Below are 27,760 nucleotides of genomic sequence, written 5' to 3'. Positions count from 1 at the left end.
ATATATATACAATCCACATTCCATTTTTTTTACACTATAATATTAATATAATAATAATTATTATTATTATAGATTTATTTTTCTGTCACATTGTTCAAAATTCTATTCAGCAGTGTCTGACATATCTGTGACTTCATATTATCACCATGTGACATTGTAGTGACATTTTCCGATCTTGCAGGCAGATACTCTGGCTCCATTCTGTTAACACATGGGTTTGGCATGAAATCTCCACAAGAAATAAACCGGGAAATCTGGGAGCCAGTATTTGGAAAGATTGATCCAGAGGTGTAAAATAGATTCTATGAACTGTCATTAACAAAAAGCTTCTTAAACGTTTTTCCATCACCACTGTTACAAACTTTGAAGTCGTTTTTGTTCCAAGCTGTGTAATGTCACTTCCTAATGAGCAGACGTTCACCTGGCAAACAGAATGAATCACCCAGATGACCTAATGGCTTCTTTTCAGGCTGATTAAATAGATTGCACCAGACATAAAACGGGAAAATTACACTTAACATTTGGAAGACTATCTGTATGAGTAAAAATGGGTCAGATCTAGGTTAAAATATGGTTTAAGGTCTCAATAACACACTTCTTTTTTAGTTTTTGTTACATACGTTTTTTGTAGCTTTTTTGTTGCATTGGTGTGTTTCTTTTTTTAATTGGTGTGTTTTAGTGGTGTGTTTTTTTTCTTTTTGCATGCTGGCCATTTTTAAGCAGGAAACTATGTACCCACCTCTAATGTAACTTTCTCTGTACATCTCTATGAAAATAGAAAGGCCAAAAAAAAATAACTATGTAAAAATGCCATAAAAACACCAACACATAATTTTTTTTCTAGACGGACAAAAAAATCAATGGATGTCTATGGCACAAAAAAATGCCAGAAATGGAGCAAAAACGCACTATACCCAGAACATGCTGTGATTAGCAAAAAAAGCAACAGAAGTGAGAAAAAAAAACACCACAAAAAAGCTAATTTGTATTGAGGTTGGGGTTATATTACAAATTAAAAATCTTAGGCTAGTTTCACATCTGCTGGCTGTTCCGGCAGTGAATGCCAGGAATCGGCTGTACAAAATCGTGTTGTGTACAGAGGTTTTTGTCTGGTCAATTCTCGGCATATTTACCGGGGAGCGGCCAGATCGCTGCAGGATCCTTTTAGTCAATGGATTCAGTGGGCAGGCGGCACTATCGGGCAATGCCGGATGCAGAGAACTCCAGCAGGTTGTTGTCTGCAGTAGAGCTGTCTTGCAGATATGAAACTAGCCTTACCTATTTACCGTATTTTTCGCTTTATAAGACGCACCTGTTGATAAGACGCACCCCAGGTTTTAAAGGAGGAAAATAAGAAAATAGGAAAAAAATATTTTTTAACAGCCCCCCGTATCAGAGCTTCAGATCAAAACCCCATAAAAAATCCTCAGATCAAACCCCATAACAGGATATCACATCAGACCCCCATATCAGGACATTACATGAGACCCCCACATCAGGACATTACATGAGACCCGCATATCAGGGCATTACATGAGACCTTCCTTTATATTAGACCCTCGTCAGATGCCTTCTGACCTTCTTTAGTCCTCATATCAGCCCTCCATTTCAGACGCCTCATACTAGAACCCCATCAGACCTTAAAATAAAAAAAACTTCTCTTACCTCCCCTGCTCCACTCTGGATCCGGCGGTCTCTTTAGAAGTCATGCTCCCGTCTTCTCTGGCCGGCTCTGCGCGGTCATCTGACTGCGCGCAGTGTCGGGTCATAGTGCGCGCACTACATCCTGACGCTGTACGTGGTCAGGACAGTGCGCCCACGGCCCCAGAAAGGAAGGGGAGGAAAGTGCGTCTTATAAAGCAAAAAATATGGCATTTTCACCTTGGGGGACTTTCTTACCTTTCTGTGGGCAGGCAGCAGCTCACATGAGACAGTCAAGCCAGGATGCATTGCAGGTAGCTCTTGTTAAGCTCTTATTCCACTAAATACAAAACAGTTCCTCATATATAGTCCTAGAGATATGTATGGTTTGTAATGCCCCCAAAGTTTCTTTCTCCACTGTCTAGAGAGAGATATAGCTATATATTTCTATACATTTAGAGGTAGAGATGAATGAATGAAAGGTGTCTGTGCTGACTTGTTATAAGATCATTACTCAGCACTGACAGGAGGGGAAGGCAGCATGTTAGTCCACCTCTGAATGCAAGAGAGGGTGGACCAGAATAATAAACAGCAGGGGGCGCTACCAGAAAGAGAAAGAAAAAAGGATTATATATAAAAACACAAACAATATTTTATTGCATGTATATTTGAAATACCTTATTAATTACATAGGAATACTTTTGTGGGATTACCCCTTAAACATCTGGAGGCTGCTGTAAAAAAAAAATATGTCGCTGGTGGTTTTACAAAAGGGCATGGCTATGGATGTAGCTTGCTGATTGCAACTATAAAACAAGTAGAAATGTCAATGGAAAGGTATCTGATTTGAATTTGGTGCAGTTACAATATAATGGCGTACACTCATCAATAATCACACAGTGGAGATCTGGGGAGTTGTAATAGAGGGTAGTAGTAATGAAAACAAAGGGGGAGATTAATCAAGACTGGCGTTTCCTATGCCAGTCTTGATCTCGTATGCGCCAGAGTGAGAGGTTACTAATTTCAGATGAATATTAATAAATTAGGTGCATCTGTGCTCCAGAAACCCAAATATATACAACTAGGGGCTGGCGTAGACTTGAGCTGTAAACGACACCAATATCTGGTGTAAATTATAGCAAATACGGCGGACTGCAGAGGCTCCGCCTCTCCCACTAAGCCCCATCTGTAGAATAGTGACGAGAAGCACAGAAAGTTGCAAATTAGGGTCTTTGGACCGCCTCAGACTCTTGGGCACAGTAGCGATTGCTACCTCTGCACCCCCTATAGCTATGACCCTGACCACAACTATGGCATGCTCCATAGAAGTGGCAATAAAACATGAATAAACCTACCCCAAACTATTATGATGTACCAGCCAAGGCGAGCGGTGTGAGCGTTTCCTATCTGCTGTCAGTAGAAAACACAGAATCTACTTATCGTACTTTCCACTAAATAAATGTTTCAAAAATAGTAATTGTATATGATTTTGCCTATATGATCTGTGCTTGACAGCATTGTGCTATTGCTATTTCACTTGGCCCCAAGCCTTCAGCTGCCATAGCAGATAAAACATCTCCGGATCTACAGTAAATGCTGGTCCCAGGTTAAAGCACCAATTGTAAGTGAAAGGAAATGACTGCCCCGTCATCCCGGCCTTCTCCTATTGAAACGCACATAAAACAAAAATAATAAAAAAAGTAATTGACTTTTTTTTTTAATAAACGTTTTAATGCAGTAACTTTATTGCCAATCAAATTTGACAGAGCTCATTAAAGCATTGTAAGCCAGAATCGAAATATATAGGCTGATTCTGGCAGCGCTTGAAACGCGCTCCTTTATAGAAAACATTAACTCGCTTTGGGCCTCAAGTTCGAAATGAAAGTCCTGTCCATAAAAAGTGGAAGAAGTTGCTTTTATTTCAGTAGAGTTTAAGTCAGGCCCAGTCCACTGTGTTAAAATTAAACGAGAGCGAGGTTTACAGCACTTACTAATAAATACTCTGCGGACGCAGAAAACATGTTCCCACTTTATGAAACGCGGAATACGATTTTGGTGAGCGAATAACATTAGCAATAATTGTCCCTGTTAAGTTTTTTTCCCCCTTTTTTTGGCAGCAGATCATGTGGTATTGTGTTTAATGTGTGCCTAATCGTCAAATAACGGGCAAGCTCAGTGCCGAGAAATGTGAGATGGGGGGGGGGAGAACAATATCTCAGGATCATGTCCTTCTCCACCCACCTTTTCAGAAATCATCATGTAGAAGGATCACTGATGTCATACTAATGAAAGTTTACATAACATATTCGTGTATCTAGGGGCACATATAGAAATGATAGGATATAGCCCCTTCATACCCCTACATGCAGAGACAAAGTTCACCCCCTTCTTTCCCATTACCTTGTTTTTTGCAAAACGTGTGGCCGCCCCTTTGACATTGACCTACACAGTGGTTGCCCCTTTAACACTGACATCCACAGTGCCCGCCCCTTTAACAGTGACCACCTCTTTTACAGTGACCTTCATAGCGGCTGCCCCTTTAACAGTGACCTTCACAGTGCCCGCCCCTTTAACATTGACCACCTCTTTAACAGTGACCTTCATAGTGGCCACCCCTTTAACAGTGACCTCCACAGTACCCACCCCTTTAACAGTGACTTCCACAGTCCCGCCCCTTTAATATTGACCACCTCTTTAACAGTGACCTTCATAGTGGCCGCCCCTTTAACAGTGACCTCCACAGTACCCACCCCTTTAACAGTGACTTCCACAGTGCCCACCCCTTTAACAGTGACCTCTGCACTGCCTGCCCCATTAACAGTAACCTCCACACTGCCTACCCCTTTACCAGTGATCTCCACAGTGCCTGCCCCTTTAACAGTGACCTCCACATTGCCCATCCCTTTAATAGTGACCACCCCTTTAACAGTGATGTTTACAGTGCCCACCCCTTTAACAGTGACTGCCCTTTTAACAGTGACCTTCACAGTGCCCGCCCCTTTAACAGTAGTCTCTATAGTGCCCACCCCTTTAACAGTGACCTCCACAGTGCCTGCCCCTTTAACATTAACCACCCCTTTAACAGTGACCTCCACAGTGCCCGCCCCTTTAATATTGAACACCCCTTTAACAGTGACCTTCATAGTGGCCGCTACTTTAACAGTGACCTTTGCAGTGCCCACCCCTTTAACAGTGACTTCCACAGTGCCCGCCCTTTGAACAGTGAACTCCACAGCGCCCGTCCGTTTAATAGTGGCCCCTGCACCCCATGCATGTAGCAGTGTATTTGGGCCATCATAGGACATATGACTGAATATTTAAGTACCTGCGACCTGCTAAAAACTGTGATCAGTTGTTATGGCAACCTGGAGTAGACCTGCGAGCTTCTATTGGCTAATAAGGGACATGTGACCATGTAAAAGGCAGTTCGGATTTAAAGGGGACCTCTCATCAACTTTATGCTGACCGTACCGAGGGCAGTATAAAGTAGTGACAGAAATGCTGATTTCAGCGATGTGTCACTCATGAGTTAAAAGTAAGTGGTTGCCGAGAACCAGCATCATAATCATTGCAGCCCAGGCCTTGAAAATAGTCACATCTACCTGAGAAGAGTCCTGGTTATTATAATCTCCTGCTCTCCCCCATCTGCTGATGACTGGCAGTTCTCTCCTAGAGAGAAAGGGAGAAAACTAGGTAGAAGCCTCAGTCATCAGCAGGTGGGCAGGAGAGCAGGAATTCATGAATAATCAGGACTCTTCTCAGGTAGATTTGACGCTTTTCAAGGCCTGGGCTGCAATGATTATGATGCTGGTTCTTGGCAACCACTTACTTTTAGCTGATGTGTGACACACCTATGAAATCAGCATTTCTGTCACTACTTTATACTGCCCTCGGTACGGTCAGCATAAAGTTGATGACAGGTTCCGTTTAAGTGAAAGGCTTGCTGGCTTCTATTGGCTAATGCAGGTCATTTTTTGGGAATATCTCAGGAACGGTATGGCCTAAAGAGCTGAGACCCAGTCTAAAACCTTTCCGGACACCTGATGTACCTGTGTGCCAAATTTGGTGAAGATCGGACCAGTCGTTTGGTCGCGCATAAAGAACGTCTAGACAGACAGACAGAAACTCAGTTTTATATATATAAGAGATTTATATCACTGTGGATCAAATCAGTGCCCACCCTGGGAATAATCAAGATTCCTGTTGGAACTGGATCAATTGCATCTGATATCTTTAGCGCTCTGCCCAATGAACAAAAGACAGATGACATCCCCACACAAAGCGGTGGCTAGATCGGTTCATCCCTGCCACCAAGTGTTACATAGAGTTGTGCTCATCCATGACAACCCTATCAGGTTATTGCACACTCTGCTTTTTTGACTAGTTATAATTGTGTATACAGTTTCCAAACATACTGCACTTAGGGAGCGACCCTTCTTGTGCATTGACTTATAATGGGATCTACCGGCTCCGTCATGGCGTCTGTGGGTTTACCAGAAAACACTAAATGCTGCAACTGCTGATGGATCCTCCAGGACAAATGTGAATAGAGACAGTTAATATCTAATATATATATATACAATATATATATATATATATATATATATATATATATAAGTTTACTTAAGTCCAAATTGAAGTCTGCTTCCCCTAGTGGTGGCTGGAAGCAGTCATAATTTTATGCGGTACATGTATTAGCTATGGGAAGGGGATTTGGAACTCTGTGCAAGAAAAACAATGGTCCAACCTCTATAAAAATATATTATGTAATAAATCAGCACTGTTTCTTTAGTCAAATGAGCCAAAATCTGAGATGGAAGCTCCTGAGGGAGCCTCCAGCACAGAGGTGAACAGAGCCAGTAAATATCTAATATATATATTTTTTTTTATTTTACCTACATGGGTGCAAATTTCAGTGTCCCGTCCCCCCCCTAGTGGTGGCCTTGAAGCAGTCAGAATTTTTTTCACATACTGTTAGCTGTGTGAAAGGGATTTGGAACTCTGTGCCAGAAAAACAAAGGTGATGTGAAGACTTATTTTTAAGGTTACGCTAAGTCATAGCACCAAAATTTGCTGCGACAGTATTGATCCATCTGTCCCACAGTGTTCTGTCTGCTATGGTACAGTGATATATAAGTTCCATGTGGTAAAGCAGATCAGTAGATATATAAAAGAAGATATTCGGCCTTGTTCTCAGCAGACAGAAATAATACATGTGATGCAGAGGTGCTTTGAGCAGCTGAGCCCATATACATGTATAAATTGTTCTCATCAACTTTGGTAATTTCATGGCATTTAATCCCATCAATGTACAGAGACTAGGCAGGAATAGATGGAACGCTCATGTTACAGAGGTCTGTAAAACGTACAAGCCGATAGGTTTTCTACATTCATTGTAATGAGTGCCTTGAGTAAGAAACACCAAACATGACCCTGTGTAGTGACAGTGACCAGAAGATGAGACTCTTGGAACAAAGTGTGCCGCACAAGGCTGCAAAAAGGCGCATTTTCCGATTTTGGATTTGCCATTGTTCTGAGGCAAAATATGCTTACAAATCCGCTGTAAAATCCACATGTGTTACTTGCAGATTTGTCTCTGATTTTCTGTTAATTTAAAATCTGCTAATTAGCTAAAATTGCATCCACTTTGCTGGTACTGTAATGTGCTGCAGATTTTCTACATGCAATTCCGTGGCTGAAAATCTAAAGCATATCCACATTGTGTAAGCATAACCTTATAGATGCATATAAATATCTGCATTACTTCCAGGCAAAGATACACAACTATAGGTGCTACTATATGCAGGTCTGGGCTGGGACGTTAAATTTTGTGTGCACCATATTCTGTACTATTTAAACTTTTGCTTTAAATAAAGTCTGATGAGAAACTATATTGAAATTATATTTTTGCACCTTTTTTAGCTCTATATCTTTTACAGCAAATCATTATCATTGAGCTGAAACCAGTCCCATATTGCCCAAAAGGGGATTCACCTCTCAGTTGTCCTTTGGCAACTGAAGCTTGAAGAGGGGCCACCATTAAAGAGTGGTCAGTGGAGCTGTACGTTCTCCCTGTATGCAGATAAGAGGCTCATTGTAATCCAAAAAAAAAGTACTTTGCGTATTAAAAGTCATAGAGTGTTTAGGTTCCTTGGAAAGACATTAGACCAGTGTAGATGAATCAGAGAAGCGCTGATAATGCAGAATTCTCGCTTCAGAGATACGACAAGTGAATGTAAATGTACCGATCTTCATTGTGTCTTAGAATGAACTCTCGTCTGATCTTAATCATAAAGATGGTGTCATGACAAAGACTCACTGACAAGGAGTTCACACAGGAAGCCTATTCTCATAGTTCCTTGACATTTCTACCTTACAATTCTAATGATTTTCTACACATAATATTCTTAACTATAGTACGGTAATAGGCTCTAGGACATCTGCATGTTTTAAGGTTCTAAGCCTTTTTGGTGCATTTCAGGAACTGCAGGAAATGCTGGATCCTACAGAGTTAGAGATACCACTCTCTGCTCCAGCTAATAGATGTGGGTGAAAAGGAGAACTTTCTCTAGTAACTCTGAATTCTCTAATAGCTTATGTGAAAATGGGTCCTCCAAACCAGTCAATTCCATTAATAATGCTACACCTCTTCTACCACCTCTACACTATCTCACTGGCAGCTATGATGGACTATGTCTACTTCCTGCAGGTGTGGACAATGTCCAAACATCTAAGAAATAGATGCTCAACCTCTAGTCTTACCAAAATCAAAATTATGAAATATCCATCAAAGGTAAAATGAATATGGCATTGCTGGTGAATTCATTTGTAGAATAATGCTCCGTACCGTGCAGAGTGTCACCGAAAGCAGAAGATCTGGGGGAGATTTCTGTGAACTTCTTAGTCGACTGGGAGATGATAGAAGTTGATGCTTTGACGACTATTCCATCCACCTATCAAGACAAAAACAACAATGGTCTATGCTGTGAACTACATGAAATGAAGAGAATTTATCAAGCCCTACATTTCAGAATTCTGGTTTAAAAAATTTGTAAAGTCAGGCATTGTGACTTTGTGGGCTCATTTGTGCAAACATTTAGCGATATTTAGCATTTTTACATAACTCGCTCTATTTTTGAAATGTGGATGGGTCATCGAGCATGGTTAGCTATGGTAATTAGTTTCACTTCTTTATCAACTGAAACTCCTTGAAAAATCCCCAAAATTGTCTCGGTCTTACTCCAGAAAAGTGCCAAAGAAAGTGGCGTAAAATCTCAAGACAGATGTGTTAGACTTAAAGAGGACCTTTAACCAGAATTAAACTTCTAAAGTAACTATACAGGCATGTAGAGCGGCGCCCAGGGACCCCCCTGCACTTACTGTTATACCTGGGTGCCGCTCCGTTCTCCCGTAATTGCCTCCGGTATCTTTACAGTTAGGCTCCACCCAGGGGAACCTGCCGGCGCCTCCTTCTCCCATGCTGCAGCGCTGGCCAATCACAGCGCTCAGCTCATAGCCTGAGAGGCTTTTTTCTCTCTCAGGCTATGAGCTGAGCGCTGTGATTGGCCAGCGCTACAGCATGGGAGAATGAGCCGACAGCAGGTTCCCCTGGGTGGAGCCTAACTGTAAAGATACCGGAGGCAATTACGGGAGAACGGAGCGGTGCCCAGGTATAACAGTAAGTGCAGGGGGGTCCCTGGGCGCCGCTCTACATGCCTGTATAGTTACTTTAGAAGTTTAATTCTGGTGAAAGGTCCTCTTTAAAGATTCACCAAATTTATCAAAAATTGTGCAACATTTGATACATTTCGCTTAAATTATTGCAAAGCAGACCATGTTGGCTACAGTTTCCCCTGAAATTTCAGCTGTTTGCTGGAGTACCAGGAGCAGGACCTGGGGCAATCAGCTAATCATACCTGGTCCCAGATTCTGGAAGGAGTGTTCAACCCTAGAAAATGACCTACTGGTAAATAAAGTTATGTTAAAAGATTTTTAACATTTTTGTTCTCTTTTACATATACCAAGTCACAGTCTATATTCAAAACAAATTTGAAAATCTTGCCGTTTTTACTGAGCCTCGTAATAGGTTGACAGTCCGTGTTCTGTAGAAAATCAGCATCATTTAATTATCATCACAGGCAGGACTGTAATGGCAGGTTGCACCTGATGTGATGTGATGGGCACAGCTCACCTCCTTCCCCTCCCTGCACAATGACCCCTTCATAGGTCACAGAGCATTCATAGACAACTCTCCCATAAAAGTCAGTTAGTCATCTCCAGTCTACAGGTTTCTATGGCCCATGTGGCCGCTGTAAAGCATCTAATCTTGTACAGAAAACAGAATAAAATAACTCTACACTTGGAAAATAAAAGCAGATTGGATAAAAAGGAAAATGCATCAGAATCTGATATCTGGTATAAAATATAGATGATACAGTCCTGTTAGGCTGTGATTGAACACAGTTGTAATCAAACAGAATGGTACTCATTGCAAATGCTTGGTAGCACCTGCTATAGTTTATAGGTACTTGTATATACCCATCTGGTGTACCCCGATATAGAAAGGACATCATCATTAGCTGTTTCTTATGATTTTAGACATTAAAGCACTAGTAAAAGATATGATTGTGACATTCACCACTGCACTCCACAAGCATGACCAGCAGCAGCCACATGTCCTATGGAATGAGTTTGGCCTTCAGCATCCAAATCCCTGACTGCTCTTCAAAAAGCACCAAAAGTTATGACAACAATAAAAATCATGAACATTTCCAGAACCATTAGTACTCATTACGACCACATGAAAAGTTTCCACAAACAGATGAATGCCATTCACAGCCATGGCCCAAGCAAAAAAAATATTGGCAGTCATTTCAATGAGCTCGGTGCTTGCAGTTGCCTTTTCTGGCAGGGTCCCGGTGGAGCTCATTCTGAGCGTATTTTCTACACAGACCTCTAAAGGTGAAGACTTGAAGACTGGAGCCATAGCAAACTCCTCGGTTGCCAGGAGCTGAATGAGGTCAGCACATACAGCGTGGTGTCAGGAGGTTTGCGCATGGTATAGAGAAGCTCAGGATGCAGACGTTTGGCTTTGCGTGATCCCTCCCCAGTGTAAGCAAAGCTGCTGAAACCAGCAAAGTAACAACGCTCTGTCAACACACATTACAAATTATGATCCCCTGGCAGAGGCTTCACATTCAGCTCCTCTACGTATACCACAGGCATAGTGACTTTCAGCAACGCCAAAATCTGACCAATCTACCCATACCGTACTATTACTAATAACCACACAGGAATTCACACAAGATTATCTAGATTAAGAGCAAGGCTCTGATGGAAAAGGCTCCAATTCTTTAGTGCAGGAATGTGAAAGAAATAAGCAATGTCCTGGCATGATCCGCCAGAGTAAACAGGTAAATGTGGACCAGGCCAAAATAAGCAGATCACGTAAAATGCTACCCCAAATACATAATTCTATAACGTGTGGCTTGTTATTTTTATTTTTTGCAGCGTAGATTATGTTGCATTACATTCATTTTTACATGATCAATGACTGGAAGGTTGTCTTGTAAGTCCTTTCCCCTAATACCGACGTCACATAATAGTAATATGTTCTGATCAGTCTTATTGTGACCCCATATGTTATGTAATGTCACTGCATAGAGCTCTCAAGCCAGAATTACCTCTACTGGTAGCTAGGATTACGCCTACCGGACGTACTGCACATCATATCACAGCCCATACCTTTACCTTCAAGCTGTCCCTCTATCCTAATTTCCATTTGAAATGTCCCACTTTTGGAACCGATCAATAGAATTTCACATGAATAAATTTACTATATTTTTAAAAAATTTACAAACGTTATGCAGGGGCCATCATAGATATTATAGGACCCCATAGCAAAACTTAGCAAGAACCGCCCTTCCCATGAGATTTATGCAGATTATTATTTTTTTAATCCAGTAATAAAAAACAAAAACAAAAAACAAAGAAATCACGCTCCACCTCACCTACTTTATCTGTTCCAGCTTAGCCAGATACTGCCATTTAATGCAGGACCCTACTGACTAAATTGGAATCTGGCAGGAAACGAGCCACCAAACGCCAGCATTTCACCGAAAAGTGTCCAAATCCCCACCAGATCCCATTATAGTCAATGGGATGCAGCAATGAACAGCAGTTTCTGGCTAGTCCGGATCCAGTGAACTCCAGCAGGCTGTTCTCTGCCGACACAGCCTGCCGGATCCGATAAATGGAGATGTGAACCTACCCTAATGTGTGAATTTAAAACTTAGACATTTATGAAAAAGTGGATCTGTCCCATAATGTATCAGTGTGCTCCTGAAATGTAGGGAGGGAGGACACACTAACATATGCACACCATACTAATTTCTCAGGATTACCCCTCCAGTCCCTATATCACTATCCTAGTTATCCCACACTCAGTATTTATCTATTTATCCTACATACCATACCACTCTCTCAGGATTACCTCTCCAGACCATATCACTATCCCAGTTATCCCACACTCATTATTTCTCCTAAATACTATGCCACACTCTCAGGATTACCTCTCCAGTCCCTATATCACTATCCTAGTTATCCCACACTCAGTATTTATCCTACATACCATACCACTCTCTCAGGATTACCTCTCCAGACCATATCACTATCCCAGTTATCCCACACTCATTATTTCTCCTAAATACTATGCCACACTCTCAGGATTACCTCTCCAGACTATATCACTATCCCAGTTATCCCACACTCATTATTTCTCCTAAATACTATGCCACACTCTCAGCATTACCCCTCCAGGCCATACGACACTGACAGTCCCAGTTTTCCCACACTCAGTATTTATCCTACATACCACACCACACTCTCAGGATTACCCCTTCAGACCATATCACTATCCCAGTTATCCCACACTCAGTATTTATGCTACATACCATACCACTGTCTCAGGATTACCCCTCCAGACCATATCACTATCCCAGTTATCCCACACTCATTATTTCTCCTAAATACTATGACACACTCTCAGCATTACCCCTCCAGGCCATACAACAGTCCCAGTTATCCCACACTCAGTATTTATCCTACATACCACTCTCTCAGGATTACCCCTCCAGACCATATCACTATCCAGTTACCCCATGCTCATTATTTCTCATACATACCATACCACTATCAGGATTACCCCTCCAGACCATATGACGGTCCAAGTTATGCCACACTCAGTATTTATCCTATATACCATGCCACACTCTCAGGATTACCCCTCCAGACCATATCACTATCCTAGTTACCCCATGCCACACTCTCAGCATTTCTCCTGTGTATATCAGCACTCTCTTGATCTACATGTATTGCATACCACTCTTTCCCTGAGCTCACCTGAATCAAACACCACAATCCAAGGATTATCCCTACATAACACTCCACACACCCAGATTAGTCACACATATCACATCACAAACTGAAATACCCCTGCATACAATGTCACTCCCAGCAGATGCCGCCTATAATCTCACCATCAAGTTATCAAGTGTCCCTGAAATATTTGTTATAGAACATAACTTTTGAGAGCCATTATAAAACATCATCAGGACCAGGTTAGGACTACATCTGCTGTATAGATGAAAGGCTGTATTCTATAAGTGACAGTCATTAGAAGAAAACCGCAAAACGTATCCACAATCAATCTAATACCAAGCTCTTAGGTGGATTTAGACATACAATGGAAGAATTTACATTCTTTAATAAAAAAAAAATTAGCTGGATGTGGCAAAGACCCAGGCCTCAATAAATCTGCCACATATTCTGGCAGTCCGAGAGTAGGAAAAGCAAAACTGGTAATGGTTTACCTGTGCTAAAATTTACACGTTTTTAATAATTAAATTTTTTTTTTTACATTTTTAAATTTGTTTACATATTTTAGCAAAATGTGGTTTGTGAAAAAAGTTTGCCTCAAGTTTGTATAAAAGAGGTTCACACGATGGACAAATCGATTGTGTATTTATTGTTGGAATCCATGGCACAATTCTGATCGTGGGATTTCCGACTTTGATTTGCAGCTGCACATGCATTTGGGCCCATTCATGTGTGGCCTCCCAGCAAGAAGTGACATCTGATGAACTATGGTGAACTATTTCAATCAATAGGACACATATTTTAAGTATTTCTTTTTATGGCATTCGGCACGGAAAACACACCAAATTCTGTCTAAAAGTGCTGTGCAAACCTTTCATTGTAACCCTGCTCTATGATGATAATGAGTTGATTAGTAACCTCTACCACGCACAAGCTAAAAGGTGATAATAAGTATCAGCCTATTGTGGGGCGACACATCACTGAAGATGCACACGTGACAAAGATTTCCGATACAGGATTCATTTAATGTACACCCTATTTTACAAGGAGCTACAATGATTCTGCAATACTGGGAACTTGCTTTTGTCCACCTTTTTTCCAGGGAGCACGGCCGGGACTATAAGACTGTCCCTATGCCAAATGGGTTATCTCCACACAGAGAAACTTTATTCTCCTTGACCCACATCAAAGGGCTCTCAGACAGTCTAAGCAGTACTGCGAAGATTTCCCTCCCCCAAAAAAAGCTGTCCTTGGATGGGTATCTTTTTTATATGGAAAAGATTCTGGTTTCAGCTTATACCCAAAGTCATTGTTTCTAGGCCTAGACATTGACCTATAGGGGAACCATCCAATAGGTGGCACTAGACAGCCAGCTTTTGTCCTTCTGGATAAGAGCTTATTTTCTTCTCCATACGACAAGCACCTGGAACACAGAGATTTCTTTGGTCAAATAGAAATGAAGAGTCAGCATTAACAGGCGGCGTAGCTTGAACTGTCCCCTCTGAAGCATCTGTAAGAAGTCAGGTGTGCTCCATCTCTTATTAGAAAGTAAAAAACAGAATTCACATTAGTATCATTATTTGCGTTGGAGCCCGGAGTGTAAAATTCCAGGTGTGCATTTAGATGTGGAACCCGCTCTAAAAGAGGACCGTGCTGATTCATTGCAGCAAACTGGCCCAGGGGCTCCAGAGCGGCCGCTAAAAGCCATCAGCCAACATTTCCCCCAACGCCTAATTAACAGCCAGGCTGACAGTGCTTCATCTCCATGGGAGGCCCCAGCTATGGCCTGGAAACATAGTGAAAGAGACAGAGCGGGCGTCTCTCAGGGAAATCAATGCCATTCCTAATACTCCCGTGTGCCTGCGCTCTGAAGGAGGGAGGATTTATTAGAGTACACATTTGCACAACTGCAAAAAGCTCTCAGCAGATTCCCCACCCCTCGGAAATGCTTAAAATATATTACAAAATAATGATTCCATAGAAACTGAATGAGGGAGAGAACATATACACGGCACAGAACAAAGCTGGGAAATGATATATCCAGAGGTATCCAGAGTCCAGATCCTGGAAAGCTGCCACGATCCCAGCAGTCCCAGTCTCAAGGCCTCAGGTATGTGTGCCAGGACATAACATTTACGCTGGCTGCCCGGTTGATCTGAGCAGCTATGGAAGGAGTTTGGTCCTATATAAAATAGAAGCTATTTCCAGGTAAACTATCTAAGATGAACACATTGCTAATGGCAGAACAGAGGAATGTTGTTGTAATTCTAGAGCAACACATGCTGCAGGAGAACACGGACAACCAAGTGGGGGGATTCACATCCTGTACGTTCCTTCTCCATATATACCATATAAAAAACTTAATAGATCTCAATATTTTCAGACATAAAGCATGACAAGCATGTGTGATATATCAGCCGTGTCTTCGGACTACTAAGTTCTGGCAGATGTTTGCGTCTGTATTTAGTCAGTGGAGGATATACTAAGATCTGAAAGTCTGCTGATTTAAACTGTGCCAAAATAAGAGGTGAAAACTTTAATCATTTTGAGAGACCAAAAGCTACGGTCGATTTCAGGCGCAACTTAGTTTTCTGCCATGAGATATTTAAAATCTGACCCGCCACACATTGGAAAAGTGGCGAGTGTGGTGTAAAAGGAAAAGTTGCAATATTTTTTTTTTTTAACCAAAGTGGGCATTGAAACGATATTGGACACATTGTGTGATAATTCCTACAGTTAAAAGTGTATTACAATTGTATGTGGTCTAGTCAATCCTCTTTGAGCTAAAGTCATCAACAGTACAAGTCTCAGGTAAGAGCCATCAATGTGGAGTCCAGGCTGCTTAGATCATAGAGTATTGTCTAGACTGGATATAAGAGTAAGGGCCCAATTACACTGCACCATTTTCAGGCTAATTATCAGGAACAACGCTCCTTCCCGATAATTGGTCTGTATAATCGAGCAGCCAATCAGCAGATGAATGAGCAATCACTCGTAGGTCGGCTGATGTGTCTTTCATCAGCATGAAAGAAGCCTAATTATCGACAGAAAATCTTCCTGTGTAATCAGGGATGTGCTGCCGATAATGAGTTGAACAGAATGAGGGAGGAACAACCACGGTCGCATTAGTTCCTCCCACATTGTGTTATGTTTAGCGGATACAAACCCAGTGTCCCACGTGACCAACTCCCTCAGAGGGTGATGTCTAAATACACCCCTCGTTCTTCACAATACCTCTGATGGTGAAGATAGACTTTACCAAGGGGTGTACCAGGTGCTACCTCCAAGGGGTGTTAGGACATGAGGGACTCGGGACCTGGGTGTGGACCCAATGAATCGACCTCCAAGTGGTACTGGACACCCAGAGGGCGCTGGGAGGCCAGAGGCTGATCAGGCGGAAGCGTAGTCAGGGTACAAAGGCTGAGGTCAAAGCAGGTAGCAATGAGGCAAAGTCTGTGAACGTAGTCCTAGGTCAGGGGCAGGCAGCAAATAGGCAAAGTCTGTATAAACAAGAAGCAGGGCCTAGTAAAGCAGAATCACACAAAACACCTTCACACAATAGGGCTAGACAAGTTTCAGAGTCTTCCTGTAGAAGGAGGCGCCTTTAAATACATCCTGCAGGCCAGCCATAGGCTGGAGAAGATAGAGGGCGTGTGTGCTGCCTCACATAAAGAGGAGAGACACACCCGCACAGGAGCCAGGAGGGGAATGCCAGTAACGCAGACCACAGCTAAGAACCTGCTGCTGGCTGCCGTGCTGACAGGGAGTGAGGAAGCTCGGCGCCCATGCCTGCGTGTGGGGAGAGAATCGCCGGCACACGGCGCTGGGTTAACACATTGTTTGCATCCACCGGTGCTTCCACGACCACAGCAGCAACTGTGCATGTAACACTTGCATGTAGCAGCAAGAACAGTTGCTGCTTCAGAAGTAAAAGCAGAGCTCCTGAGCTTGTGCTGTTACTTGGAGCGGCAGCACGGGCGCAAGAGTGTACGGTAATCTCTGGGTGAGGTGTCTGGCCCCACCAATCAAGAAGCAGGAGCAGATTCTTCACTAGAGAGGACAGCCCCTCACAGGTGAAGAACTCTGGTTAATGAGGTTAATGAGATGAATTGATTCATAAGAATCGATTCGATTATCCGTAAATATGACCCATCATGGAAGTGGAAATGGGTCCTATTCGTCCCCTTGGATTTTAAGCCTTCGCAAATTAACCTGGTTTCATTTATCAAGTTATAACACTTCTTGGCTGTCTGGTTAGAGAAAAGGAGCGCACACTGGCTCCTACGATGGAAGAATAAATAAAAGTGAAGGCAGCAAGATATAGCAGCGCACCAACAACCCATGACATTCACAGTAATATTTACAAGCTTAGTTCCAAATATCTGAGCAGAAGATTAATGGACCAGGCATGGAAAACCCCCGTTACATGTCAGGAAACACCTATTTTGAATGCAGCCATGACTGAAGTCCCAGGCTGGTTTGGCACATTGGTTGCTGCCAGCCCTGAGGAGAAAATCTGACAAGTTGGGAACAAGCAGCAGGACGGCCACGCGCCTCCTCTCACTGCACAAGGCCGATAAATAAGAGAAAGTTAAAGCACCCTGAAGAAGTAAGCACCACACTGTTTGGCCTCAGGCAGATAAGAGGCAGAGACGGAGGAAATGCGCTGCCCGCTAGCTCTGAAACAGTGGGATTAATAACGCATCAATTTTAATGCAGCGGCCTTTTTTTCTGCTTCACAAACAGCAAAGTGAATGTTTGAGCATCTCTGCGGGGGGCTAATGAGCAGTCTGATTACTTATTCAGATTTCTACATGCAGACATGTTCCGTCCCGGAGAGGGGGATGGAGGTGGTTTCACTCATAATACCATGGAAATGAAGGAAAGAACACAGTAATGGGATACAGAGATGAATAGCGTTACATGAGGATATAAATATAATGTCTCCTTTGTACTTATAAATTATGGGGAAGGGTATCTTTGCATTAAAAACTGAACCAGATCTTCCTGCCTACATTCTCAAGATGTATACCCATGAAGCTGGAGGTTATGAACAGATAATAGAACTTGGACTCCTGGAAATTAACACCCCAATTTAGATGTATGGCACAATAGGCATGCTAAAAGAGACAGTGCATGCTTTATATTTTACATTGTACTGCCCCCTGCTGAATGCCATACATGTCTGTTACTCACTATGAAATGTCTGTCTATGCATGAGTTAGAGTACTTTCACACTTGCGTTTTTCTTTTCCGGCATAGAGTTCCGTCACAGGGGCTCTATACCGGAAAAGAACTGATCAGGTATATCCCATGCATTCTGAATGGAGAGTAATCCGTTCAGTTTGCATCAGGATGTCTTCACTTCAGTCGTTTTGACTGATCAGGCAAAAGAGAAAACCGCAGCATGCTACGGTTTTATCTCCGGCAAAAAAAACTGAAGACTTGCCTGAATGCCGGATCCGGCATTTTTTCCTATAGGAATGTATTAGTGCCGGACCCGTCCTTCCGGTCTGCACATACGCAGACTGAAAAAAAGGTGAAAAAAATAAATGACACCGGAAAGACGGATCGGGCATTTCAATGCATTTTTTCAACTGATCGGAATCCTGATCAGTCTTACTAATGCTATCAGTTAGCATACATTTTGCCTGATCCGGCAGGCAGTTCCGGCGACGGAACTGCTTGCCGGATCTCTCTGCCGCAAGTGTGAAAGTAGCCTAAAGTATCAATGGTTTTCAGTGTGTACTGACATTAGGGTACACCTACACAGGTTTCTTGATGCAGTTTTGGAAACTAAAATCAGAAAATGAATAAAAATAAGAGGAGAAGTCGCATCTGTCCTTTATATTTTCTCTCCTTTTATGATCCACTCCTGATTTTGGCCTCCAAAACTGTATCAGGAAACCTGAGCATGTGGCTGTACCTATTTGGTCTGGGGCCTTTTGCAAGTAAAAACCCATGCATTTGTTTTGCATGTCACATGCGCTTTTATGGCTTTTTTTTCTCAGGTGTTTGTTTTCCCTGTAGAGAAGGAGATGGAAAAAAAAGCCTAAAAACTCCCATTGCTACAACATACTGCATTTTTTTTTTTAAAACAACAAAGCTACAAAACATCCCAAACTAAAATAAAGGCACTAGCAAAAAATAAATGTGTTTTCTGCATTTCAAGATTTCATTTCAAGAGTTGGCATTTTTCCTACAAAAAACACACCAAAAATGCATGTAAAATATATGTAAAAAAATATTAAAAGTCACAAAAAAGCAAAAATGGCATAAAAACTATGGGGCAGATTTACTAATCCTGTAGATAATGTTAAGTACTTAGGGTGTCTAGACCTGCTCCAGATTTATCAGGCTGGATGATAAATGTTGCGCACGCGATAGACGCTTTGGTTTAGTTTTATACCAACAACTGGTTTACTGGCTTACTTTGAGATAGATTTTTACACCAGTATTGTGGCACAATTTTTGATGCAACCCCTCCTCGCACTAAGCCCTATTCCCTTTTCAAAATTAGAGGAGCCCTTGTTGCACCAAATTGCGCCAGTTTGCACCACTTTTTTGGAGAGATTCTAGGTGGACATGTTAGTAAATCCAGCCTAAAGCTTCCTTCACACGCATATTTGCTTTTGTGGGGTTTTTTTTACAGCTAAAAACTAAAAAAAAAATGTTTTTTTCCATGCCACACGTGTTTTCTATGGCAATTTTTAGTCTTTTTTTTGTATCAACGCATGTGAAAACATTTTTTTTTAGGAATTTTGTTTCTATACAGGAGGGGATGAAAAACACCTGAAAAAAGTCATTGCTTTAACATGCTGTATTTAAAAAAATAAAATAAAAAAAGTCAGCAGTTCGAAAATCCCGGCAGATAAAAAAATACACCAGAAGTACAAAAAAAGCTTGTGTGTCCTGAATTTCTTATTTCCTATAGCCTTGCCGCTAACATCTGGAGGTGGTTCACACTAGGAATGCAACAGGTCTCTCCACCAATAGATCCACATCAGACACATACCAGAATTAAAAAAACTTGTGACATCAGCATCTCCACCAAATTACTTCTTTACTGATTTGCTCCATCATGTTCACCAACATATGCGCCGTTTCGGCTATATCCTAGACCTAGCCTTTTTCTAGCAGGTTAGGATATAGCTGAAACATGTCATAAACATGATGCTATAAAGCAGTAAAGATGTTGTTTGGTACAAATGATGGTGTCACAACTTTTAGAAGTAATGGTGGTATAAATTAGGTCAGTGTTTTTGGTCGGCCCCAACATAATAATTTAGTACCAATCACGTCCCTTTAATGCTGGACTTAAGACCCTTTACGCTGCTAGATTTAGGACAAGATTGTTGGGAAGGAAACGTTCCATCCCGGCAATCGCCTGCTCATCAGTTAAGGAGACTACTGATATTACATGCAGTGATCTCCTCCACAGTATGGGGAGGAGTGATCGCTAATGCCATCCATCGTCCCCGTACAAAGTCATTGTTTGACGCCAGCAGATCGTGCCATGTAAACAGCACTCTGCTGCCGGCAAACAATGGCATTAGCGATCACTCCTCCCCATGCTGTGAAGGAGATCGCTGCAGAGCATCGCTAACGAGCGTTCCTACGAACATTGTAAAAGGGCAATATAAAGGGGCCTTAAGCTGGTTTAGGGCTAGGACCTCTGATACTGAGAAGATGTCCTTATACATGCAAATATAATTAGATTACACAAAACAAAGTAAATAAAAGATATGTAATAATGGGGTGCAAAAACTGTATGTCAAATAAACTAAAGCAACAAATCTACTAAGCAGACCCGTTCCATATGAAAGGATAGAAAAATCCCATTAAAGGAGCAGAAGAATGGCTGAGGACTTTCTGCCTGCATCCAGTCTGCTGCTTGGCTTTATTGTACCTTTTGCTCTTTGTTGTATTTGTAACTAGCGCTTAGGTTGTCGTACCATTGTATATTCTCTATTCAAAGCCTCTATTGCTGGGTCCCTAGGACATCTTCCAATGATCATAGTTTATACGTCATTATTGATATCCGGCCAGAGCAAGTTGTTGTACGTAATAAGGTTTCCTAATTACTACGTTCTTGCTGCCTATTTTCATACCACTGGTGACTGCATACTATGTAGCTGGATCCCACATATTGCAGACACCAGGTACCCCAAAAGGGTAGCAGTCTCGAGACCATACACTAATACTGCCGTCATCTCCGCTGTGCCCAGTCAAAGAGAATTATGAATAGCAGATGTCACCATCAGTGGCGTATATAGAGAAGTAGGTTTCGGTTTCTGCCTGCAGCCTTTTCAATGACCCTTAGGCCATTTTTCCACTGCTTCATCAGCTAAAAGTTGTTCCTTTAGAGGGTAGAGTCCTGACCAAGTTTTCAACTCTAGTAGAAGAGGAGATAATCCCAACTAAGACTGGGCCCCCTCTTGCCCTGGGCCCCATAGCAGTCACATGGTCTGCCGCTATGGTAGTTACGCCTCTGGTCACCATTACTCCAGTGCATGAAAAGTGTCTGTAGCTTCCTCCATACTGATGAATTTAAAGGAAGCTGTGCTAAATGTCTACTGGAAGGTTATATAACCAACATCCAAGCCTTCAAGAGTAACCTGAAAACCCACCTTCTCAGGAAAGTCTACCACCTGCAATGAGCATGCTGCCACCACACAGTTACATGAACAGCCTATACCCTCACCTACCCTTGTAGATTATAACCTCTTTAAGGTCCTCTACCCCTGTCTGTTAATAGTTTGTTTATTGTATTTTTATATTTGTGTAACCCCGTCTGGATGTACTGTGCCATGGAATTAATGGTGTTTTCAAATAAAAATAATAGACCTCTGTTGTTCCTATTGGAAACTTATGAAAAAATTGGCAACTAGGTATCACCATTCTGGCACTTTAGGCATTGAGTGGATAATGTAAGATTGTAGGATAACCACCCCAGAAGGAATAACAGAGGGACAGCACAACATAGACTTCTAAGATGATTTTCAGCTGCAAAAATTTTTTGCAACAAAATCTGCCACATGTGAAGGTAGCATATCTCTGTAGACATGCCACTCGACAGAGCCTGTACAGCACCATACGTTGGTTACGTGGCCTTATCATACTGATTGGTTTATGACCTTTATAAAAAAGGAATGCACTTATACATAAGTAACCTTGGTTCATTTTGTCTAATACATTATGTTTAACCCCCCCCCTCCCCCCCCAAAAAAAATTAAAAAAAATAAGCAACCCATGTGATTCGCTAAACAGTTTGTCAGGGACACCTACAAATATATGTGCAACAAGACAGATTTGAGGGTTTTGATCTCGCCTATAGAGCAACAAATGGGGCACATTTACGAATACTGTCTAAGAGTTTGACAGTGTAAATTTAGAGGGCAGTGTGTGAAAGGAGATGCACCAGAAAAGTGAGTGAGTTTACCTGTTTTGTTGGTGGAGTAGGCATTTGCACCACATTTATGACTAATTTTTACTATCTTTATGGTGGTATGCAGCTGTTTAATTAAATACTACAGAGCCATCCAATAGAAGTGAATGGGGGCTCCATACTTATAATTACACCTGCTCACCACTGCAATTGCTGCAGCGAGCAGGTAAACAGAGCAGAGAAGGCAGTGCTCGTATGACCGCTGCCTTCTCGTCAAACAGCTGATCGGCAGGGGTGTCAGGAGTTGGACCCCCACCGATTTGATATTGATGACCTATCCTAAACATAGTTCATCAATAGTAAAAAGTGGACAACCTCTTTAAGCCATGGCCCTTTCCATTATGACTTCCCTTTTCCTCCAAGTCAGGTCCACTTGCTAAGCAAAGGGCTGAACACAGCAAGTGCCCCAAAATTATGGCTTAGGCTACTTTCACACTAGCGTTCGGCTGTCCGCTCGTGAGCTCCGTTTGAAGGGGCTCACGAGCGGACCCGAACGCTTCCGTCCAGCCCTGATGCAGTCTGAATGGATGCGGATCCGCTCAGACTGCATCAGTCTGGCGGCGTTCAGCCTCCGCTCCGCTCGCCTCCGCACGGACAGGCGGACAGCTGAACGCTGCTTGCAGCGTTCGGGTGTCCGCCTGGCCGTGCGGAGGCGTGCGGATCCGTCCAGACTTACAATGTAAGTCAATGGGGACGGATCCGTTTGAAGATGCCACAATATGGCTCAATCTTCAAGCGGATCCGTCCCCCATTGACTTTACATTGAAAGTCTGGACGGATCCGTCCGAGGCTATTTTCACACTTAGCTTTTATATGCCAATATAATGCAGACGGATCCGTTCTGAACGGAGCCTCCGTCTGCATTATTATGATCGGATCCGTTCGCTAGTGTGAAAGTAGCCTTAATTTAACCCAGAATTCTGGTTAATTATTATTAGAAAATCTTTCATATTCAAAAGTTGTCCTATCGAAGAATTTCTGTTTAGAGGCTTTTCCATTCAGCAAATGTGGAACCAGTATTCTGATACTGGATTCCTGGAGATCAGCTGCTATCAGCATGGAAGAGTTCCATAGCAGCCATGTAGAGCAGGGATCAGCAACCTCCAGCTGCTGTGAAGCTACAACTCCTAGCATGCAAACATGCTCGGCTGTTCTCACAACTCCCATAAAAGTGAATGGAGCATTCTGGGAGTTGTAGTTTCAGAACATCTGGAGTGCTAGAGGTTGCTGATCCCTGCTCTAGAGTGAGAACTGCTCTTTGGCTAGAACAAGGGGTTGGCAAAGAGGGAGTCTCCCATATTAACCCGGGATTCTTGACTGGGCCTGGAAACAGAGGGTTATCTCTAGTCAAAAAATAAACCCTGATCTTCTCCTGCTCCCACGTCTTATTAGATCCTCAAGGTGTAGAATAATTGTCCCCGAGACTCCAGAGAACCTCTTCCTAGTAGGCACTGACTGGTCTACATATGAGTGAGTTCAGACATTATTTTTATAGCTCTTTATTTTAAGGATGTACTACATAACAAAAAGATACCATAGATGAAGAAACGTAGGGTTAATTTGTGAATTCATATTTTGAGCAAAATCTCTACCCTGCAAAACATGGCTGCTGTGCGGCTGAGTGGGGTGCGTCTGCCAAGAGACTCTTCCTCATCCACTGATTGGGCTTAATTAATCAGCCGGGTCCTAATTATTTCCTCTAAGTTGCATCTTAAACTAAACTCATAATTGTGGTAGTCTGATGAAGGCAGTCTGGGCAGGTGAAGCCGCAATGCATAACAATAGCATCTGGGTCTTTGTGTCAGGTAAGTACGTGGACAGAACCAAGACTTAAGAACCCGCATCGTCTTTACCGAAAAATGAAGATTGTCAGACATTAATGTTATGTTTATTATGCCTGCAGAAAAACAGAAAACTCCCAATTAAATAACCCAATTATATAAATGCTGATTGAGCTTAAAGGCAACATATATGGATGTGCTTACATTTTGCATCCCTTGCCAAAAATAAATAATCTGTAGTGCTTTGGTAGTTGGGGAAAACATTATTGCAGCCACAATGTGGCCGTGACGTGTGATCCTGGGCTCTCGAATAATTTAACCACAGCATTGACCTGTACCTCTTACACAACTGTGCACTCACACTGACCCCCCCATGCACTTGAACTGTTTGATGCACCAGTGAGGTTAGCTAGACATTCATGGTATGCTACTATGTTAACACACTTTTCTTTTGCAGGTACTGTGCCTTTAAAAGGTGTTGTGATGTTTGCATTGTATATTGGCGGGGATGGTGGCTGTTGAGGTCTGTGACCATGTGTGTGGATGCAGAATCATTGTGCCGCACACACAGGGGTGGACTGGCCATAGACTCTATAGGGAAATTGTCCCCTGGGCTTGTCTGGGCTTTTTATATTGATGACCTATCCTTAGGAGAGGTCATCAATATCAGATTGGCGGAGGTCTCACACCTGGCACCTCCACCAATGAGCTGTATGAGTAGACAGCGCACGCAGTGTGCACGTACTGTCTCCCGTCTCTTTTCCTGCTGCTATGTCTATGGGAAAGCAGAGATGGGAGATGGCACACACGCAATGCACGCACCGCCTTCTCATACAGCCGATCGGCGGGGTTGCTGGGTGTCGAACCCCCGCCGATCTGATATTGATGACCCATGCTGAGGATAGTTAATCAGTATTAAAAGCCCAGACAACCCTTTAAGTCCTCTGGACACTGATACAGTGGAATACTGCAGTGGGGGCAGCAGTATTTTGTACTGCACTGTGGTATTTGGTTCTTCTTGGGCAGTATTTTGTGCTGCACTGCGGTATTGCTGGCCCTGCCTACTTCTGTTGTTCCTGCCTACTTGTATTGCCCTACCTTCTTTCTGTCTGGACCTACCTAAAACAAGGGGCTACTTTTCGTTTTTTTCCAGGGCTCCCAGTCCGCCCCTGCGCACACATGGTACGGTAGATTTAGTGCGCTTCGAGGAGTATAGTACAGTGTGTTTACTGAGTGCAAGATAAGTAGTGCACAGGACCAATGCTGTATCAAAGATCCAGAAGAGATCGCCAGCGTTCATCGCTGAAATGGCAGTGATCCTGAGAATCCTGCTGAGTGCTTGTGAACTGCTTCCAGTGCCTTGATCCTGAACTAGAGTGTTGTATTACTTAAGTCTGCCAGGGATAGAGCTTCATAACCAGCGAAGGGCCTGTGTATACTGCGAGTGGTTTCAGATCACTTCCAGCATGTTCCTATACCATAGGTGGGTGGAAATCCATGTCCCCTTTGTCTGTAAATGTGACCAGACATTGTGACCGGGCTCATGGTGGCCCTGTGTTAACAAAAAAACGGTGGGGGTCATTTGTCAAAGACCGGCATTTTACGCTGCACTGCCAAAGTATGCGCTTAATTTATGACCTAATGCAGGCCTAGTCATAAATTAGGCGCATCCTCCACCAGTCTGTGTCATTCATGCCAGGAAACTGGTGTATAAGTTCTTGAATTTATTGGAGCTGATAGCTCCACCTCCGACATGACCCCCACACCATTCCCGCCACTACACAATTTTGGGGGTGGCGGAAAAGTGCTGTGTGCACCTAAATTTGGGCCATGCAACCTTTTTTACACAAAAAACTGGCATCTGGAGTCTTAATAAATGATCCCCAGTATGTTGCTCTGTGAGCTCAGCAGAGACTAAATCCACTAAACTGTACGACCAATCTGTGTGCCTATTAGAAACTTTAATTGCTAATCTGTATACCTAATCCAGACTGAAAGTACTAACCTGTGTGTCCATCAGAGACTGTAACCGCCAAGTTGTGTGTCTAACTGTAACCATCAAGCTGTGTGTCCACTTTGTGTAACTGCAAAGCTATGTACTCATCTGAGACTATAACCTTCAAGCTATGGGTCTATTAGAGAAGGTAACGATCAAGCTGTGTGTCCATTAAAGACTGTAACTGTAAAGCTATGTACCCATCTGAGACTACACGCATTACCTTCAAGCTGTGTGGGATTACTTATAGTCTCCAATTGTGTGCCCGATTGAGACTGTAACCGCCAGGCTGGGGGTTAATTTCTGTTCCTCTGAAAAGTGCAGTGTCTGCCTCCATTGCTGCACTGCTTGGGTGGGTTACGGTGTCAGGGTCAAGGACAACACACTAATAAACGGACCCTCTTAGGAGTGCATGGAAGGAGAGGAATATCATACTTATATACATAAAGACTCCAGGGCACAGAGAAAGCTTTGAGAAAGACAAAATGAGCCTCAGATTAGTTTGGTGCCCATTGCCGTTAATGTAGCCATGATTTGACTGGTTGTTCTTAGCACCCATTAGCTTTCTTTTGCAGTAAATGCCATAAAAAAGCCCCATATTTAAGCTCTTGTGTAAACTGTCCACAACCTGAAGTGTATTATAGTTATGCATCTTTAATATTTTAGGAACCAAGAGTTCTGTTAAAGATGGTATGTGGATCTGACTTTTTCCATTAAAACATATATTCTTAATTGAAGTATTAAGGGCGTCATTTATCAAACTGGTGGAAAGTAGAACTGGCTCAGTTGCCCATAGCAACCAATCAGATTCTACCTTTCATTTTTCAAAGCAGCTGTCCAAAATGAAAGTAGTAATCTGATTGGTTGCTATGGGCAACTAAGCCAGTTCTACTTTACACCAATTTGATAAATGACCCCTAGGTATTTATATTGGATGTTCAGGTGTTGATGAGCTGGGTTTCAGGTACTATTTAGGTTATAATGAGCCTATAGTATAGATTATTACACCCTTGAGTAAGTATTAAATTCAAAGCAATGATAAGATTCATTAACAGCAGTCGCCATATTTGTTGATGTTTTCCAGGCAAGATCAGAACAGCCCAACAGGTAACTAGAGGTTCTTATAGTGGACCTAGCTATCCAAAAAAAAGAAATGTGAAGACAGCATTTTGTAATGACTAGATGTACATAGCACCCACAGTTCACAATGGCAAAACTGTGCTCCTCAAGTGATGAGGGATGTGCAAAGCAGAGAACCAATGGGTCATATGAAATGGATTGTCATGAAGTACCGTAGATACTTCTTTAAACTTTAGAGAGGGTCTCTGCCTAAATGTTAAAAAAAAATCAGATTACTTCCACATCCTAATAAGGGGACTGGCAATGGTGCAACTTCCGTCAAGCTGCCTCCCCTCTTCTCTGCAGTCTAGCTTATAGCCCAGTCATGTCTGACAGTCTGCCAAGGACCCTGTGCCACCAGCAACCGACCACAAGCTTAACAATGGGGTTATCAGCATG

General features: G+C 42.5%; 1 protein-coding gene across 6 annotated transcripts in view; it reads right to left on the bottom strand.

Moving 5' to 3' along the window:
* PKNOX2 (PBX/knotted 1 homeobox 2) overlaps positions 1-27,760 on the bottom strand; it is a 293,301-nt gene that overhangs the window by 126,228 nt on the left and 139,313 nt on the right. For 5 of the 6 annotated variants that reach the window (XM_044281991.1, XM_044281995.1, XM_044281996.1 and 2 more), the window contains exon 3: positions 8,489-8,594. The gene's annotated coding sequence lies outside the window, so the exon portion shown is untranslated. Of the gene's footprint in view, positions 1-8,488; positions 8,595-10,594; positions 10,619-27,760 lie in introns of those variants that run through there. The other variant, XM_044281994.1, reaches the window with a different exon arrangement.

This window comes from Bufo gargarizans, chromosome 2 (genome assembly GCF_014858855.1).
Source record: "Bufo gargarizans isolate SCDJY-AF-19 chromosome 2, ASM1485885v1, whole genome shotgun sequence".
In the NCBI taxonomy this organism is placed as follows: Eukaryota; Metazoa; Chordata; class Amphibia; order Anura; family Bufonidae; genus Bufo; species Bufo gargarizans.
This window is presented reverse-complemented; position numbering and strand designations above follow the sequence as displayed.